We start from the raw sequence: 16,843 nt of genomic DNA, 5'->3' as shown, positions 1-16,843 counted from the left end.
TTGTTGGTCCTTTGCTAGCAAACACTGCAATTGGATGATAATAATTGTCTCCAAATAATTGTCCACGAACACGAGTTCGTGGTCAGCCAGGTCATCACTGGGCTCGGTAGAATCACCAAAATCATTGAATCTTAAATAGGTCATTGATTTTAAGTGCACCCGCATTTCTTTCTCCCTTGCATTTCATCAAAAACCTAGATACCGCGGCTCCGGTATTCGTCTTTATTATCGATCTTCTTTTTAAACGAAGCAAAAAATCCACTCTCAAAGTCGCACTTCACTGTGATGGTCCTCAGTTACTTTCGCTTTGCAGTTACACATGGCAGAGCAAGCACATCGTTTTCACGTAGAAATGCGTATGCTGATGGACTTCGTATGTGTAACAAGAGACAAATCAAGAGCCATTCTTCAGCATAACGGCGACTTTTTTTCTCGGCCAGCCTTGCTGTAGCGAAGCATTCCCTGATTGCAGTTAGCTGGACACCTGTAATCTTAAGTTTGGAAAGCTACGTCTCGAGCTGTCCTGAATTTTACTGCAAGCCTTCAAGAGCTTTCTTAAGCTGCGAAGAAATCGCCTTAAAGCAGTGAGGGAGGCGTGTTTTAGATCTATTCAGGGCGTAATTTGCCCGCCGCACAGCCGCAAGACGGTCAATGCTTTTTTGGGAACATGAAAAGGGAATACCAGCTGGCTTTGAGCTGCTTTTCTTCTTCAGTGCCCGTGTTTGATGAACCCGCACAGTGTCTGACAGGCTGATACATTTCTGGTAAACTGATGTCTCCGCAGTCAGGAAGACTTCACATTTCTTGTGGCACCATTTGCTGTTCATGTCAATGAAGACACTCCTTGGTTCAATTTGGGGGTATTCAACAGCGCTTGGTCCACCGGCGCACCGTCCGATGTTTTGCACGTGCTGTAGAAAGGACTTCACATCCTCTACGGTTGACAAACCCCTTGCATGTTGGAGCTGATCCATAGAGACAGACTTTCCCATCAATACTGTGCGGACCTCAACCCCAAGTAGCATGCCGTCAATGGACCGCCATCAGCCCAATACTGGGGGACATCGGCCCCAATATTGGGGCCAATAATGGCGTCTCGTTGGGGTGCTACCCGTGCCAAAATTAATTACAATCTATAGACTGGCTTTCCTACAATGGCCACAAATGGCAGACTAGGTTATTTATTGGCATGCAGCCTCACTCAACGGCTGCCCAATATCCTCCACATAAGCACACCCACTGGCTCCCAAACAACGTACATCCAACCACTCTCAATGGCTATCCAATACTTACAACCAAGCTTACTCACTGGCTTTTAGGAACTGCTATCCAGCTAGGCTCATCGGCTGCCCAACCTCGCCAACCCAAGCTTGTCCACTAGCTTTGCATCATTGGCATCCAGGCAATCCCATTATTGTTGAATTTTGTTTTTTTGTGACTATTTTTTAATTTTATGGGTGTTACGGCGCAGAGGCAGCAAAGGCGATCATGGTCCAAACACAGGGTTGATATTGTTTTTGTGCAGGTATTTTACATGCAGTTAATAATATATATACAGCATCCTGAAAGTATGCATGCATTCTCACAAAAAGCCAGAAATGTGTGTTTCGTGGATATTTATTAGGTGCGCATGTGGTACATAGTGAAAAAAACTATAGGCAGAATTCTTTCTGACTTCCAGGACTTCACCTCTGGTTGGTTCCATTGACGTGGTGTCGGCAGATCCCAGGTTGTAGGAAGACGCCGCAATAAAGGCAGCTTCAGGTGTCTGCCAAGCCAGCATCTCTAGCATGCACCTTTTGCTCTCCGTTATAAGGACAGCAGCCTTCAGCAGCCCTTGCCGATGTATGCTCGAGCAGCTTGCATGGTACTATCTTCCCTTTCGTACAAACATCTGCAAGCGAAAACAAAAATAAGAGACAATATTATGCAGAATTGTTTTAATATAACAGCTTGGGCAAACTGTTCATGAGCAGCAAAATTTGCCACTGCAACAAAATTAGTTTGTCCACGTGAGTGCGCTGAAATTGACTTCATGAAGAATGCACATTTTCTGTTTGGTGCAAAAGAGTTGAAGGAAAAGCTTTTCCTACTCTCGGCGTAAATAAGCAGCAGATAAGCGCATTCTGTTAATCATAATTATCAGGTGCCAATGACTGACAAAATGATTAATTTCCAGTTATTACGCCGCACTGTATAAAAAACGGATATGTTACCGGTCGTCCAGCACAGCCTTTCATGCAGCGTCAAACGAAGCAGCCCAAGAGGAAATTGACACGCAAAGGGATTTCCTAGTGATCCTGAGTCTTTACTCCTGCAGGGAAGTGTAGCAACAAGGCAGGCAAATAAAGCAACAAATGCTCCCCAAAACCTACTGCGTTACGATAACGATAGCTTTCGTAGAGACCCGAGTGAGGAACAGTGGGAGCGCCGGCTCTCCAGCGGCGATTTGGATTGCCAACTAGGTCTGATCCAGCACGCCCAGCGAGCAGCTCTGCTCAGCGGAGCCCTGGAATAGGGGCACCGACCCTGTGAGAAGACGGAAGATGGACCTCTTCTTCTACTAGCACAAGACCTTCCTAGAGAAACTAACGTATTTCCTCTCCTACCCTACTACGTTACGAACATATACTTTAAAATAAAGGGTCAGTGGTACTCACACTGAGTTGCAGACTGTTCTAAGATCCGCGATACAGGAAGAGGCATGTTCTGTTTCTGCTGCTTATTCTCTGAGTGCGAGCGGAGCTGCAGCAGCTAACGCGAGGCGCGCACCTGTGCTTCTAGAGAGGAGAGGGAAGAGAGAGAGCGCGCTGGCGCCAACGGCGCTAGTCGGGAGAGCGCACCAGAGCTGTCCGCATGGTTTGATATGACAACGCAAGTTGGAATTCCACCGACGGTCACTGCCCGCTGCTGCGGCGTGGGAACGAAGAACCCGTACGCTGCCACGTCGAACCCTCGCGCCGCCGCGTTGGCTGTGTCACAAATAGCCGCATGTCTATTACTGCTAGAAAGAACATACGTTTCCTCTAAGCTGTTAGAGTGAACAAACGTCATTTTTAAATTCAAATGTCTTCGGTCTGGTCGCAGTATGTTTTGATAATATTCCTATAATAGCACGGAGAACCTTCCCAGATTACTGCATAGGAACAAGTCTTTAAACGCGTGATATTAAGCCGACTTTGCAAAAATATTCGAAGGCAGGTGATTAGAGTTACACACGCGCTTATACTGCTTTCGAACAAAATTAATTTCCTTGAAGAGCAGCATGACCAGGCAACAATAATTTTATGACAAACATTCCGGTGATGAGCACGCCTCCATATTTTGGTGTTTCTGGAAAACAAAAAATTTATTGGCACTTATTTCCCGTCCCCAATTTTGGGGTTGGTATACTTCAAGCTTCTTCAAAATTTTCGCTGTAAAGTCTTTACCCGCAAATGTTATGTCCGACCTAGTTAAACAGCTCCCACAACAAGTACGCAACTTGTAGTAAAGAGTTGTGCAGCGTGCAATGCTATTGAATTTAAATAAACTTCATTCCAGAACAAATGGTAAGCTAGTTTTTTTTTCTCTGGAAAGCGAGCGAAATTAGGGAACGTATAGAAAATAATGCTTTTATTTTTTTATGTGGGCGGATCTACCTTTTGACTATGAACAATGCTGCATCAACAGCATAAAGGGTTTGTTCATCATTCGCAGTGCACGCGTCGGCATATAGAAATTAAGTGCAAGTTTATGTCCGATGTAAATTGCAGTACAGAATATGCTGCAGCTAGCCCATATTCTGTGCTTACAAGACTACCTACGGGGCAATACAGTCGGTGCTGGCACCTCATTGAAGAGTCAGCTAGCGTACATGACGAAACGGTGCAGTGTTGCCTTCACTACCACACTCTCTTCAACCTGTTTTCCAGCATTTCATCTTTTATTTCGTCACGCAAATGAAATAATGCACAAATAAAGCATTTATGTTGTAAGAATGGGGGTTTATTCAGCAGATCAACAGGACTTGACCAGCAGGACTGAGCAGATCATCGGCGAACACAGCGGCAGCGAACAAAGTCAGAAGAAGAAGCGCCTGAGCTGATACGTGTCCGCTTAGAGCTCTGTGTTTTTATCTTGTTTCGCCTATTAACTGTCGTTTTGTGTGGGTAGGACAGTGCCCTCCGTAAGAACGAATGACGAAGACGCCCCTGTGGAGCGATTTCCGACTCGGTGGGCCCTTTCTCAAGTAAGAAAGTCCAACCGGATCCCTCAGGCGCAGGCTAGGCTTAGCTCGGCGTTGCCGAGCGAGGCTGGGCTACGCGCCTGCATGGATTCTGCTCCGCCGACGACAGGTGTGCGGATTTCCGCTGTGTTACAACCTGGCGCAACATCCACGTCCACGCAATCATCAACGCCTACATGCCCCCAGTCTGCTTCGTCTTCGGATGGAACGACTTCGGCTTGTCCCATGGATTGCTCCGCCACCTCTGTGCCTGTAACCCTCCCTCAAGGAACTGTGCCCGTCGCACCGATTCAGTCTTCCTTTCCAAGGCCAACTACAGCGTGTCAGCCCCTGACACCACCACAGATGCCGCCAGTGAGTCGAGCCTCGCTTCCACTTGCTGCTAACTCGTTCCGCGTCACCATCAAGCCTACATTGCGCTTTGATATAACGACTATCCCTCCCCGGTGTGTCCAAGCCACAATTGACCAAGTTCTAGGTTCTACTAACTACTGTGGATTTGTCGTCCATCGCCCATCGAACACCATTACGGTGAACTTGCCATCCTTGGTGGACGCCCAGAAAATGTGTGCAGTTACTCAAATTCCCCTGGATGCGAATGAGCATGTCCCAGTGCAAATATATTTTGCCTCTGGCCCTGACACCCTCCGCTGCGTCGTTTATCATGTTGACAGAAGAAGTCCTTCTGAGGAGGTGCGAGCAAACATTCGCTGTTCAACTCACTCAGTGTCGCAAGCACGGCCTCTGGGGCGCAGGGGTTCATACCTACTCACTCTACAAGGCCCGCTGATTTTGCCTGAGTACCTAACGTATTATGGTGCGATTATCAAACCACAGCCCTTCCGACCTCGTCGTATATTTTGTTATCACTGCCATAAAGAAGTGCACATGCAAAATACCTGCCCTAATCCGGCAGCTGTGGCCGACATGAATGAACCAATAGCGCTTTGTGCCCTATGCAAATCGGCGGACCATGACATGCGCTCCCCCGCTTGTCCGAAGAAGAAGAGAACGAGGCCGTCGCGCAAGCCGCCTGGAAAAGAAATTCCTACAAGTAATCGCTTCGCTGCTCTTACATGTGATGAAACCGACTTCCCTGCACTTCCTTTACTTGACCCACCTGCTCATCATACGTCTTCTCAGCATGGTTCATACGCACAAGCGACCCACCCTCGTGGATCAAATGGTACACCAAAACGGCCAGTGCACCAATCACATGTGGATGCCGCAGATGAAGGCGCTGTTTTAGACAATGCCATTGCAGAGGCTCGCCAACGTCTAGACGAACTCACCCAGCTCCGAGAACAGCGTCGCTCTCACCCCTCTCGAAGAACTATAATGCCTCGTGATAAGATTTCAAATGAATCACCTCCAATAAGCAACAAACCACAATCACGTGCAAACAACGCGTTAACCCCGAATACCCCGACAGTGGATAAAATATTAGCCCTTATGGAGCAGGTGACCTCCCTCATCGTAGAAGCTCTTCGGCCTCGCAATGGATGATGCACTGTCTCTGGTGGTCCAGTGGAATTGTCGAGGCTTTGCGAATAAGGCCTCTGAAGTGAACATCCGTCTTCGCGACAAAAAGCTAAAGGCGTGGGCCTTCTTACTTCAAGAGCATAACTCACTTCCTCGCCTTTCAGGATTCTGCGCTTACCATTCACCTTCCATTCCTGATCGCCGTTGCATCACCTCTTCCCACAGCCCAGGTAAATCTGCAATTTATATTAACACTTCAGTTCCCCACACACCGATCGACCTTTCACGCTGGTGTAACACACGCCAAGAGGTGGTAGCACTCCTAGTTAAGCCTGTACGAACGCCACTTATACTAGTTTCCTTTTATAGCCGTCCTGGTTCCGCATCTCCTAATCTTGGATGGTTTCGTTTTCTGCGTTATACCTACTCGGGTATCTCTATTCTAGTCGGTGGAGACTTCAATGGCGCACACACCTCGTGGGGTTACCCATCGGATTCTCCCAGGGGTGCACACATCCAGGGAAGCTTTTCAGATAATGCTTTTCACCTTTTAAACCACCCGCATACATCTACCCGTCCACGAGGTGGGCCTTATTCACCTGATTTGACTTGGTGGTTAGGCCCTGGTAGCCCTCGTTGGGCTGTTGAACCAGATACCTGGGGTAGTGATCAGTCCTATCTTTATCTCTCTCACTCCTTCACGGATACGTAAAATACGCCGTAGCGTACGAATAACATCTTGGGACTCTGTACGCGCAGACAATCGGTTATCTGATTTCACCCCATCACCAGCATTGTCTACTCTTTCTGCTGTTCTTGCGTCCCACACGATTACCACCACTGTAAATGAAGACGAGCCAAACCCGGACATACACCTCCTGAATCTTTGGGCTCTGCGTCGCCAGGCAGATCATTATGCTGCTCGTAACCCCGATGACCCATCGGCTATCCCCGCTCTTCACCGGGCTACCGCGCGTGCGAGGCGGTATGCAAAGCGTCTAGGAAGGCAACGTTGGGCTTCATGGTGTGAGCGCCTGTCCTCCAAGCAGAGTAATCGACAACTTTGGAGAGTGTTTCACGCCATGGAGCGCTCTTCTCAAGTTTCTGATTACACAGAGAGCATTCGCCTTGCTATGAATGTAGATGAGGACACATTTGCAAAACAGGCGGCCAGACAGTTTTTTCCCCACTATGATTCCACCTCAACTTCTCCACCTTGCTTACCGGTTACCGAACCCCCCGATGCGATTACTTTTGACCTAACCATGGCAGAGCTGCTGGCCTCCATTGAACGCCTCAAATCTAACTCTGCTCCTGGCCACGACGGCATACCTAACTCCTTATTCCGCAACTTGGAAGGGACTGCTTTGCAGGCCCTGCTTGATGCATTCAGTGACGTGTGGCATTCTGGTGTCATGCCGGACGAGTGGAAGCATTCTATTGTTGTTCCAATACCGAAGTCAGGTCATCCTCCAGTATCTCTCTCGGCCCTTCGTCCAATTTCCCTGACGCCAAAAATCTGCAAGCTTTACGAAAACATTCTCGCCACTCGCTTATCGTGGTGGTTGGAATCCCATGATTGTTATCCAGAATCCCAAATTGGCTTCCGCCCGCAAATAGGAACGGAGGACGGTCTTGCTACTTTGGCCGCTGACGTGCTTCACCACTCTCCGCACAGTCATCTAGTTAGAACTGTGATCGCTACAGATATAACAAAGGCATATGATAACATCCTTCACTCAGTCATTCTTGCCTCCCTACAAACTCTTGGTCTTCCTCACGGGGTTCTCCTCGCCATTCACGCCTTTCTAACAAATAGAGCATTCAGTGTGCGTGTCCATGGAAAGCCCTTTGGTCACTTCCCCTCAAACAGAGGAGTGCCCCAAGGCTCCGTTCTCGCCCCTACTTTATTTAATGTGGCCTTTATTCCATATTCGAGCCCTAGAGGCCATCCCTTCTATACGGGTGCTTGCGTATGCCGATGATATAACCTTATTGTGCTGTCACCCAGATACGTCTGTCCATCAGGCGGCCCTCCAGCATGCGCTGGATGTATTGACATTCTCCCTCCCTCTTTTGGGCCTAACTCTTTCGCATACAAAATCCTGTTTCATTCGAATTGGAAAGAAAGCTGGCTTACGGAAAGCTCCCAATATAAATTTTATGATAGATAATACCCCAATTCCTCAGGTACAAACCGTTTGCATTCTTGGTCTTCTACATTCCTCTGGGACTGGCACACCGTGGCTGACAGCCATCCGTAAGACCGCTCACGCTACTTTAGGTCTCATTCGTCGCATTGCTATGCGCTCTGGCGGCGCGCGTGCTCACACGGCCCGCCAGCTTGTTCGCTCTGTCCTCCAGCCACGTCTAATATACCAGGCACAGTTTCAACGTCACACCCGCAGACAGTGGGACTCCCTTGAGGCCATCAATCGTGAGGCTATGCGTGCAATAACGTACCTCCCCCGCCTAACACCCATACCAGTACTTCAGGAGTATGCCCAGCTAAATACGCTCACTGAACTCGTTGATCAGCGGATGGCAAACAGAGCTCGCAAACAGTCTTTACAACTACATCATTTAAAGACACTACCTCCATGGTCGTACTGCCAGCTCACGGACAATCGCCCCACTGCTTCCACGTCGGTATCATCCGCACATCTGCCTGAAGGGTGCATATTATATACCGATGCATCACATACTGCAGAGCGAGGAGTTACTGCCGTGTATGGTCCCTCTCATCCGCATCTCAACACTCACGTGACATATACCGCGGATACGTGCACCCCTCTGGCACTGGAACTTCAAGCAATTTACAATGCTATACATTCCCTCCCACCAGTTCCTACATTCAATGCAGTTCATCTTTACACAGACTCTCTCACTGCCCTTAAACAGCTTAAGGCCGTTCGACGCACATTCCAAATAACACAGTCGATACATTTGCTATGTTCAAAGTATCCATGTCCTATTCGCATACACTGGATTCGCGGCCATGCTCGCGATCCACATAACATACAAGCAGATGCTATGACGCATATAAACACATCAGACGATCCACCACCTTCCCCTCTTCCCCCAGATCCGTTCCTGTCCCACGTTTCCGATTCGCAAGTTCTGCGCCACCGAACACGCGCTCTCATTCCTCCGTGTTCGCACCCTCTCCCCCGTAGTCTTACTCGGCAGGAGGAGGTGACTGTGCTCCGGATCCGGGCAGGGGCGGCTCTGACCCCATCTGTTCGACATCGATGGCGGGAAAAAGACCTACCAGTGACTGACAGGTGCCCTTATTGTGACACTCCACCTGACGTCTGCGATGTGCGCCACTTGTTGTGGACGTGTCCATCAACAACGCACATCAGGCAACGGATAATCGTGAAGGTGGGCCTGCGGAGGAATCGCGATAGTGATTATGAGAAATGGACAATGGACAATCGCTATACTGCCAACCTTCTCGAATTCATAAGCACAACTGGACTGCACTCCTTCTTTTAACTTTCTATCTCCTGCATCCCATTCCCCCTTTCTCAACTTATGCCTTGTGGCAAACTCTTCAGAAAAAAAAAGAAAAGCTCCAGCACGCGCAGAGATCACGATGCCACTGACTGGCATGTTCATTGTGCACTTCTTCCTCTTCACAATTACCCGCGGGACGAAGAGGAGACATCTTGGCGACTTACGGCGTGAGCAAGACGGCAGGGTCGTAAAAGGGTTTGAGGCGCTGGACGTGAACAATCTCGCGTCCGCGCCGGCGTAGATCATGGGACGGCGTAACAGGTTCCACAACATAATTAACCGGAGAGGTGCGCTCCAGAACACGGTATGGGCCATGGTATTTAGCAAGAAATTTTGAAGACAGTCCAGGGGCATTGGAAGGTATCCATAGCCACACAAAAGCGCCAGACGAGAAGTGCGGTGTCGAGTGTTGGCTGTCATGGTTGGATTTATGGCGGTACTGGGGGATAGCCGTGAATGCGCGGGCAATTTGTCGACAGTCTTCCGCATGCTGGGCTGCTTGAGACGCAGGTGTATACTCTGATATGTCTGGCTGATACGGGAGTATGGTGTCGATTGTAGCAGATTGGTGACGGCCGTAGAGGATAAAAAAAGGAGAGAAGCCAGTAGTAGACTGCGTTGCGGTATTGTATGCGTACGTGACATACGGAAGGATGAGGTCCCAGTTTGAGTGGTCGGAGGCAACGTAAATAGAGAGCATGTCGCCAAGGGTATGATTTAACGCTCACTAAGGCCATTAGTCTGGGAATGATAGGCAGAGAATGTTCTATGAATCATGTTGCACTTAATGAGCAGGGCTTTCACAAAGTCACTCAAGAAAACGCGTCCTCTGTCACTGAGCAGCTCTCGAGGTGCGCCGTGGCGAAGAACAAATCGCTGTAAAATGAAAGAAGCTAATTCTGACACTGTGGCAGAAGAAGGGCGGAGGTTTCTGCAGACCTCGTCATATGATCAACGGCTATGATAGCCCAGCGGTTGCCGGCCGCAGTGTAGGGAAGCGGCCCGTACTAATCAATGCCGACGCGGTCAAAAGGACGTGGTGGGCTGGGTAACGGCAGCAACTCTCCAGCAGAACATTGAGGAGATGGCTTGCGACGTTGACAGGTGAGGCATGAGCGAACGTACTTGAGTACAAAGGTGTACCTACCCCGCCAGTAGTAACGCCGCCGGAGACGAGTGTATGTCTTGAAGACGCCCGCGTGATCGAATTGTGGGTCAGCATGGAAAGAGTCAGGATGGTGAGGTCCCGAATTAGCCTAAATCTGAAGAAGGAACGAAATAGATTAGTAAGAAAGAAACCCATCAACGAATTAGCGGTGAGGGGGAGGGCAGAAGAGTTCAGGATCTCGTTACAGAATAGGTATTCAGCTCTAACTGAGGATGGCGACATTACCCTAGAGGCAAGGAACAATAATTTCAGAGATATCATTACTGAGTGCGCGGTAGAAGTAGGCGGTAGGATAGTTAGAGAGGATACCGGTAAGCTGTCTAAGGAGACGAAAGATTTGATTAAGAAACGGCAGAGTATGAAAGCTTCCAATCCAACAGACCAGATCGAATTGGCCGAGATATCAAAGCTAATCAATAAGCGCAAGGTGGCCGATATAAGGAAGTATAACATGGAGAAAATTGAGCATGCTGTAAAGAACGGGGGAAGCCTTAAAGCGGTAAAGAAGAAATTGGGCATAGGCAAAAACCAGATGTATGCGATAAGGGACAAGGCGGGCAACGTCATCACTAATATGGACAAGATAGTCAAAGTAGCCGAGGAATTCTATACAGATCTCTACAGCAGCCAAAGTAGTCAGGACCGTAATGAGATTGGCGGTAGGGAAAAACAGTCAGACGTTCCACCAGTGACGAAGGATGAGGTCAAGAAAGCACTAGAAACTATGAAAAGGGGGAAATCAGCTGGAGAGGATCAGATAACTACAGATTTGCTGAAGGACGGGGGGGATATCGTGCTAGAAAAACTGGCCACCCTGTATACGCAGTGCCTGGTGTCATCGACGGTACCGGAAGCATGGAAGAATGCAAACATTATCCTCATTCACAAGAAAGGGGACTCTAAGGACCTTAAAAATTACAGACCAATCAGCTTACTGTCTGTTACGTATAAGGTATTTACTAAGGTAATCGCTAATAGAATCAGGACAACCTTAGACTGCAATCAAGCAAAGGATCAAGCAGGGTTTCGGAAACGGTACTCTACTATCGATCACATCCATACCATCAATCAGGTGATAGAAAAATGCTCAGAATATAACCAGCCCTTATACATAGCATTCATTGATTACGAAAAAGCATTTGACTCAGTTGAAACCTCGGCGGTGATGCAGGCATTGCGAAATCAGGGGGTAGACGAGCCGTACGTGAAAGTGCTGGAAGATATATATAGTGGCTGCACAGCAACCATAGTTCTGCATAAAAAAAGTAACAAAATTCCCATAAAGAAAGGTGTTAGGCAAGGAGACACAATCTCCCCAGTACTATTCACAGCTTGTTTAGAGGAAGTATTCAGAGACTTGGAATGGGAGCAGTTAGGGATAAGGCTAGATGGAGAATACCTCAGTAATCTGCGATTTGCTGATGACATTGCCTTGCTAAGCAACTCGGGAGATGAACTGCAAATAATGATTGATGACCTAGACAGGAAAAGTAGAAAGGTAGGCTTGAAAATCAATATGCAGAAGACTAAGGTAATGTTCAACAGCCTCGGGAAGGAACAGGAGTTTACATTAGGTAGCGAAATACTGGAAGTAGTAGGCGAATATATCTACTTAGGACAGGTAGTAACCGCAGATCCGGACCATGAAAAGGAAATAACAAGAAGAATAAGATTGGGATGGAGCGCATTTGGCAAGCACTCGCAGATTATGACTAGCAGCTTACCGGTATCGCTCAAGAGGAAAGTATACAACAGTTGCATCTTGCCTGTACTCACCTATGGGGCTGAAACGTGGAGGCTAACCAAGAGAGTTCTACTTAAGTTGAGGACAACCCAGAGGGCTATGGAGCGAAAAATGGTAGGGGTAACATTAAGAGATAGAAAGCGTGCAGAGTGGGTCAGAGAAATAACTCAAGTTAACGACATTCTAGTGGAAATTAAGAAGAAGAAATGGACATGGGCAGGACATGTAGTGCGAAGAGAGGATAACCGATGGTCGCTGAGGGTAACAAACTGGATTCCAAGGGAAGGAAAGCGTAGCAGGGGGCGGCAGAAAGTTAGGTGGGCGGATGAGATTAAGAAGTTCGCAGGGGTCAAGTGGATGCAGCTAGCACAGAACCGGGTTAAGTGGAGAGATATGGGAGAGGCCTTCGCCCTGCAGTGGGTATAATCAGGCTGATGATGATGATGATGATGATGGAAAGAGTCACAAATTTGCGAACGTAGCTGCCGGGGAATAACTAACAACCACTTGCGTCCATCTGCACAGTAGTTGCGGCGGTAGAGGAGGTTATCACGAATGGCGAAGTGGGAAGCATGGCGGCGGAGAGCACGCGATGGAGAAGCAGCTGTAAGATTGGAGATAAAATCGAGGATACCCTTACGGAAATCCCATATCTGCTTCAGATATCGAACATATGCTGCCAGATACAAATATATTAGGCAGCAAATAAGACCTTATCTGGGCCAGATAAGGTCATATATGTGCAAAATGTTGCCCTTATATGGCTCAGATTTGGCTATATCATGCAACATATAATCCATATCTGAACAGGTAAGGGGACCTTATATGGCTTGATCAGGGGCATATATGGTATCCTCGCGACCTTATATGGCCTAATAAAGGGCATATATGGCATCGTCATGACCCTATATAGACAGACCAGGGCCATATGCCTGGCGTCAACAGGACTTTATATAACCTCATCGGGGCCTTAATTATGTAGGCGCCAAAGTGATTGTATGTTAGCAATATATGGCCTTCGTCTACCTTCTGAAAATATCCAGTATTGACATCAAGTGGTCGAGCTTCAATTTTTCTACACTCAGCATGGCCTGCCTGCTTAGTGTTAATTGTATCCAATTTAGAAAATAGCTACGGCTCCTAATATTTAAAATATTCTGCAGATTTCGCTGCACTATAATTATTACACCATGTGTTCCTTAATCCAGGAGGGGGCTAGGTTATGGCTACATGCCCCTCTTTCCACCTACTAACTCGCATTTTCATTTAAAATGTGGCGGCAGTCCGGTGCATAAAAGCATGGTCGGTTAAGTTGAGCGATTCAAAATATCAAGAAAATGATGGCAGTTCAGTATACGGCCCCCTGCGTGCTGTCTAGACGGTGACTCACCCTCAGAGACAGCAGGCGCTTGCTGCGTCGAGGGCCGCACTGGCTAGACAGTGACTCCTCCTCTCCCGCGTTCCCATCTTTCCTCTCAGATAGCGGTCGCGGGTTCGCATTTCATCTCTCCTCCTCGCTGCCACGCTCTATACCGCGTAGGCCGCGAGCTCTCCATTTTTTGTGTGCTTGCTTCTTTCCCCTCCGCCTTTCAACTCCGTGCGCCTAAGCACTTGGTGTCTCGTTCTTTTTCGGTGGCAGACTTTAGGAGTTCGGTGCGGCTGGCGGGTGTGCCGCATCTTGTGTATGCTGGTGTGTGTGTGTGTGCCAGCGCCTGTTCGCTGTTAGCTGTGTGCAGGTAACAAATATGCGACAGCAAACCTATAAGAGCTTCAGTCTGACTGTCGGCACAGAGGAAATTACTGTGTCCCACTGCGGGTGGAAGCTGCCTCCCCAGGCTTGGCAGCGAACCTGATGGTCGATTGAGCTTTTCGGGGCTTCTGCCGTGGGTGGCCCGGCCAAGTCTTCACCACTGTGTCGGATCGCACACTCATCGTGCCGCCTCATCTTCACGCCCGATCACCAAAAACGTGAGCGTGATACTTCTTGTCGGGAACTAGCACTTGCCAGCCTCATGATATTGTTCACTTTATTATTTTGACGGAAAATGAATTTTGTAATCAGCAAATTGGATGGCAATTGCCAGTATGTGATATTTTTTCGTATATTTCGTTGCTAATTTGTCTTTCGCTCCAGCAATTTTGACAAGTTTCAGTGGGTGGATAGGGTCTTTCGTTGTTTATTATTATATTATTTGCACTATCTAAGTAACTTCATGCTTGATTTGGTTTAGGGGCAGAGCTTTCGCTGTCATAACGAATGCCATCGGACATACTTTTTTCTTTGTTTTCTCTCTTAATTTCAAAAGCAACATCGAGTTAGGCGCGTTCGCTCATTTTTCACTGCAGTCTCTTCTTAAGGTAAGACCAGTACTTCTTGACAGCCTATATGTACTTTGCTAAGGTTTAGGTAATATCAGCAGTCCCAGCAGTGGTGTGTTTTATCGCCCTACGGTTTAGTGGTACCTTTTCCGGCTATCGACAAACCTTTAAATTTCATTTCAATAGTCTAGTTCGATTAATAGCCATTTATTTTATTTAGCTTCGCAAATAAACGAGCTCAAACTAAAAACATTTACTGGTTAAAGCTCTGTGTGTAAAAGAGTAGAATAAAAATGTGATATCTAATTTATTAGGTTAATGTATTTTACTTTAGCTTCTCGTGTAGACATTATTCTGTAAAGATATCTCATTAGTTTGTTATAGTATTGCGCATAAATGAGTATAGAATCTTACTATTTACTAACGCATGAACATGTCTTTGACCCTCGGTATACACACGTAATTCAGGCCCGTCTTTGAGCGATTCCATATAGGCAGGGAAAAAAAAAACCTGTGGTTTCAAAGCTACTTTCCTGTAAGGTTTGAAATAAAAGGGGAAATTCAGGTTTCCCTTGGCAAACTTGAGTGGGCGTGTTTATAATTGGAATACTGAAATTGTCTTGTGTGTGTTGTAATAAAGTTATGTTGATATGCAGATATATAGATCTATAGTTCAAACCTACATGTCATGCGGGTTAGATCTTTAAAACAGGAATTGGGTAGATAAGGCATTTCTGACCAGATATGCCTTATCTGGTACACGAAATCAGGAATTGGGCAGATCAGGCATATACAACGAGATATGCCTTATCTGGTACTCGGAATCAGGAATTGGGCAGACATGCCTTATCTGGCCTAGATCTGTCCTAATATACCATATCTGTCCAATTCCTGATATACCTGATCTGGGTTTTTTTATAAGTCCAGATATGGCATTTCCGTAAGGGTAGAGTTTATCCAAGGATCTTGCCGCTGCGCTGACGGCATGTCATTGATGTTAAGCGATGGCGGGGAATCGTCGCAAGGGGAAAGGCTCGCGACCTCAGCTGTAAGGGGGCAGCGGGAAAGTGCATCGGCATCGTGAAGTTGGCGGCCAGATCGGTAAACAACGCGGACATCATATTCCTGAAGGCGAAGAGCCCATCTTGGCAGTCTGCCGGACGGGTCTTACAGTGAGGAAAGCCAGCAAAGCACATGGTGGTCCGTCACTACGTCAAAAGGGCGACCATAGAGGTAAGGGCGGAATTAGTAAGAGCCCAAATAATCGCTAACCATTCTTTTTCAGTGACAGAGTAATTTGATTCAGCCTTCGTGGGTTTACAGCTAGCATAGGCGACCACGTATTCAGTATAATCTGCTTTGCGCTGAGCGAGCACAGCGCCGAGACCAATACCACTGGCGTCTGTGTGGACCTCAGTAGGCGCTGTGGGGTCGAAGTGACGTAGGACAGGCGGTGCCGTGAGGATGTGTCGTAAAGCATTGAAGGCATCGTCGCACGCTGGTGACCACGACGAATGGTCGGAACGGCCGGACAGAAGTTCTGTCAAGGGAGCAGCAACGGAAGCAAAATTCCTAATAAAGCGGCGAAAGTAAGAACACAGCCCGAGGAAGCTACGTATATCTTTGATGGCAGTCGGTTTGGGAAAGGCTGTTACGGCACAAAGTTTGTCAGGGTCTGGAGATACACCTTCTTTGGAAACAACGTGGCCGAGAATGGTGAGCTGGCGGGCGGCAAAACGACATTTTTTCTAATTCAGCTGCAGTCCGGCATCAGATAGGCAGGTCAAAACGTGCTTCAGACGGTAGAGGTGTGTGTCAAAGTCACGTGAAAAGACGACAATGTCATCGAGGTAGCAGTCGCATGTCTTCCACTTTAGGCCACGCAAAATGGTGTCCATCATACGCTCAAATGTTGCCGGAACATTAGAAAGGCCAAACGGCATAACTGTGAATTCGTACAAGCCGTCGGGAGTTTCAAAGGCAGTTTTAGGGCGATCAACCGCTTCCAAGGGGACTTGGCAGTACCCGGAACGTAAATCTAGGGAAGAAAAGAATTCGGCGCCTTACAAACAATCGAGAGCGTTGTCTATGCGTGGTAGAGGATAGACGTCCTTTCGCGTAATCTTATTAAGGCGGCGATAATCGACACAGAAGCGGATAGAACCATCTTTCTTTTTTACAAGGACAACAGGTGAGGCCCAAAGACTGCTTGAGGGCTGAATCATGCCATTCTGGATCATTAAGTCGACTTGCTCTTCAATAGCCTGGCGTTCGATTGCACACACACGATAGGGGCGTTGTCATAGTGGTGCGTGGGTGCCGGTGTCGATGCGATGAGTGACTGTAGAAGTTTGACCGAAAGAACATTGATGAGAGTCGAAGG

Source organism: Amblyomma maculatum, chromosome 1 (genome assembly GCF_055883805.1).
Source record: "Amblyomma maculatum isolate TAMU_Amacu chromosome 1, ASM5588380v1, whole genome shotgun sequence".
Taxonomy (NCBI): Eukaryota; Metazoa; Arthropoda; class Arachnida; order Ixodida; family Ixodidae; genus Amblyomma; species Amblyomma maculatum.
Note: the sequence above shows the minus strand (reverse complement) of the source record.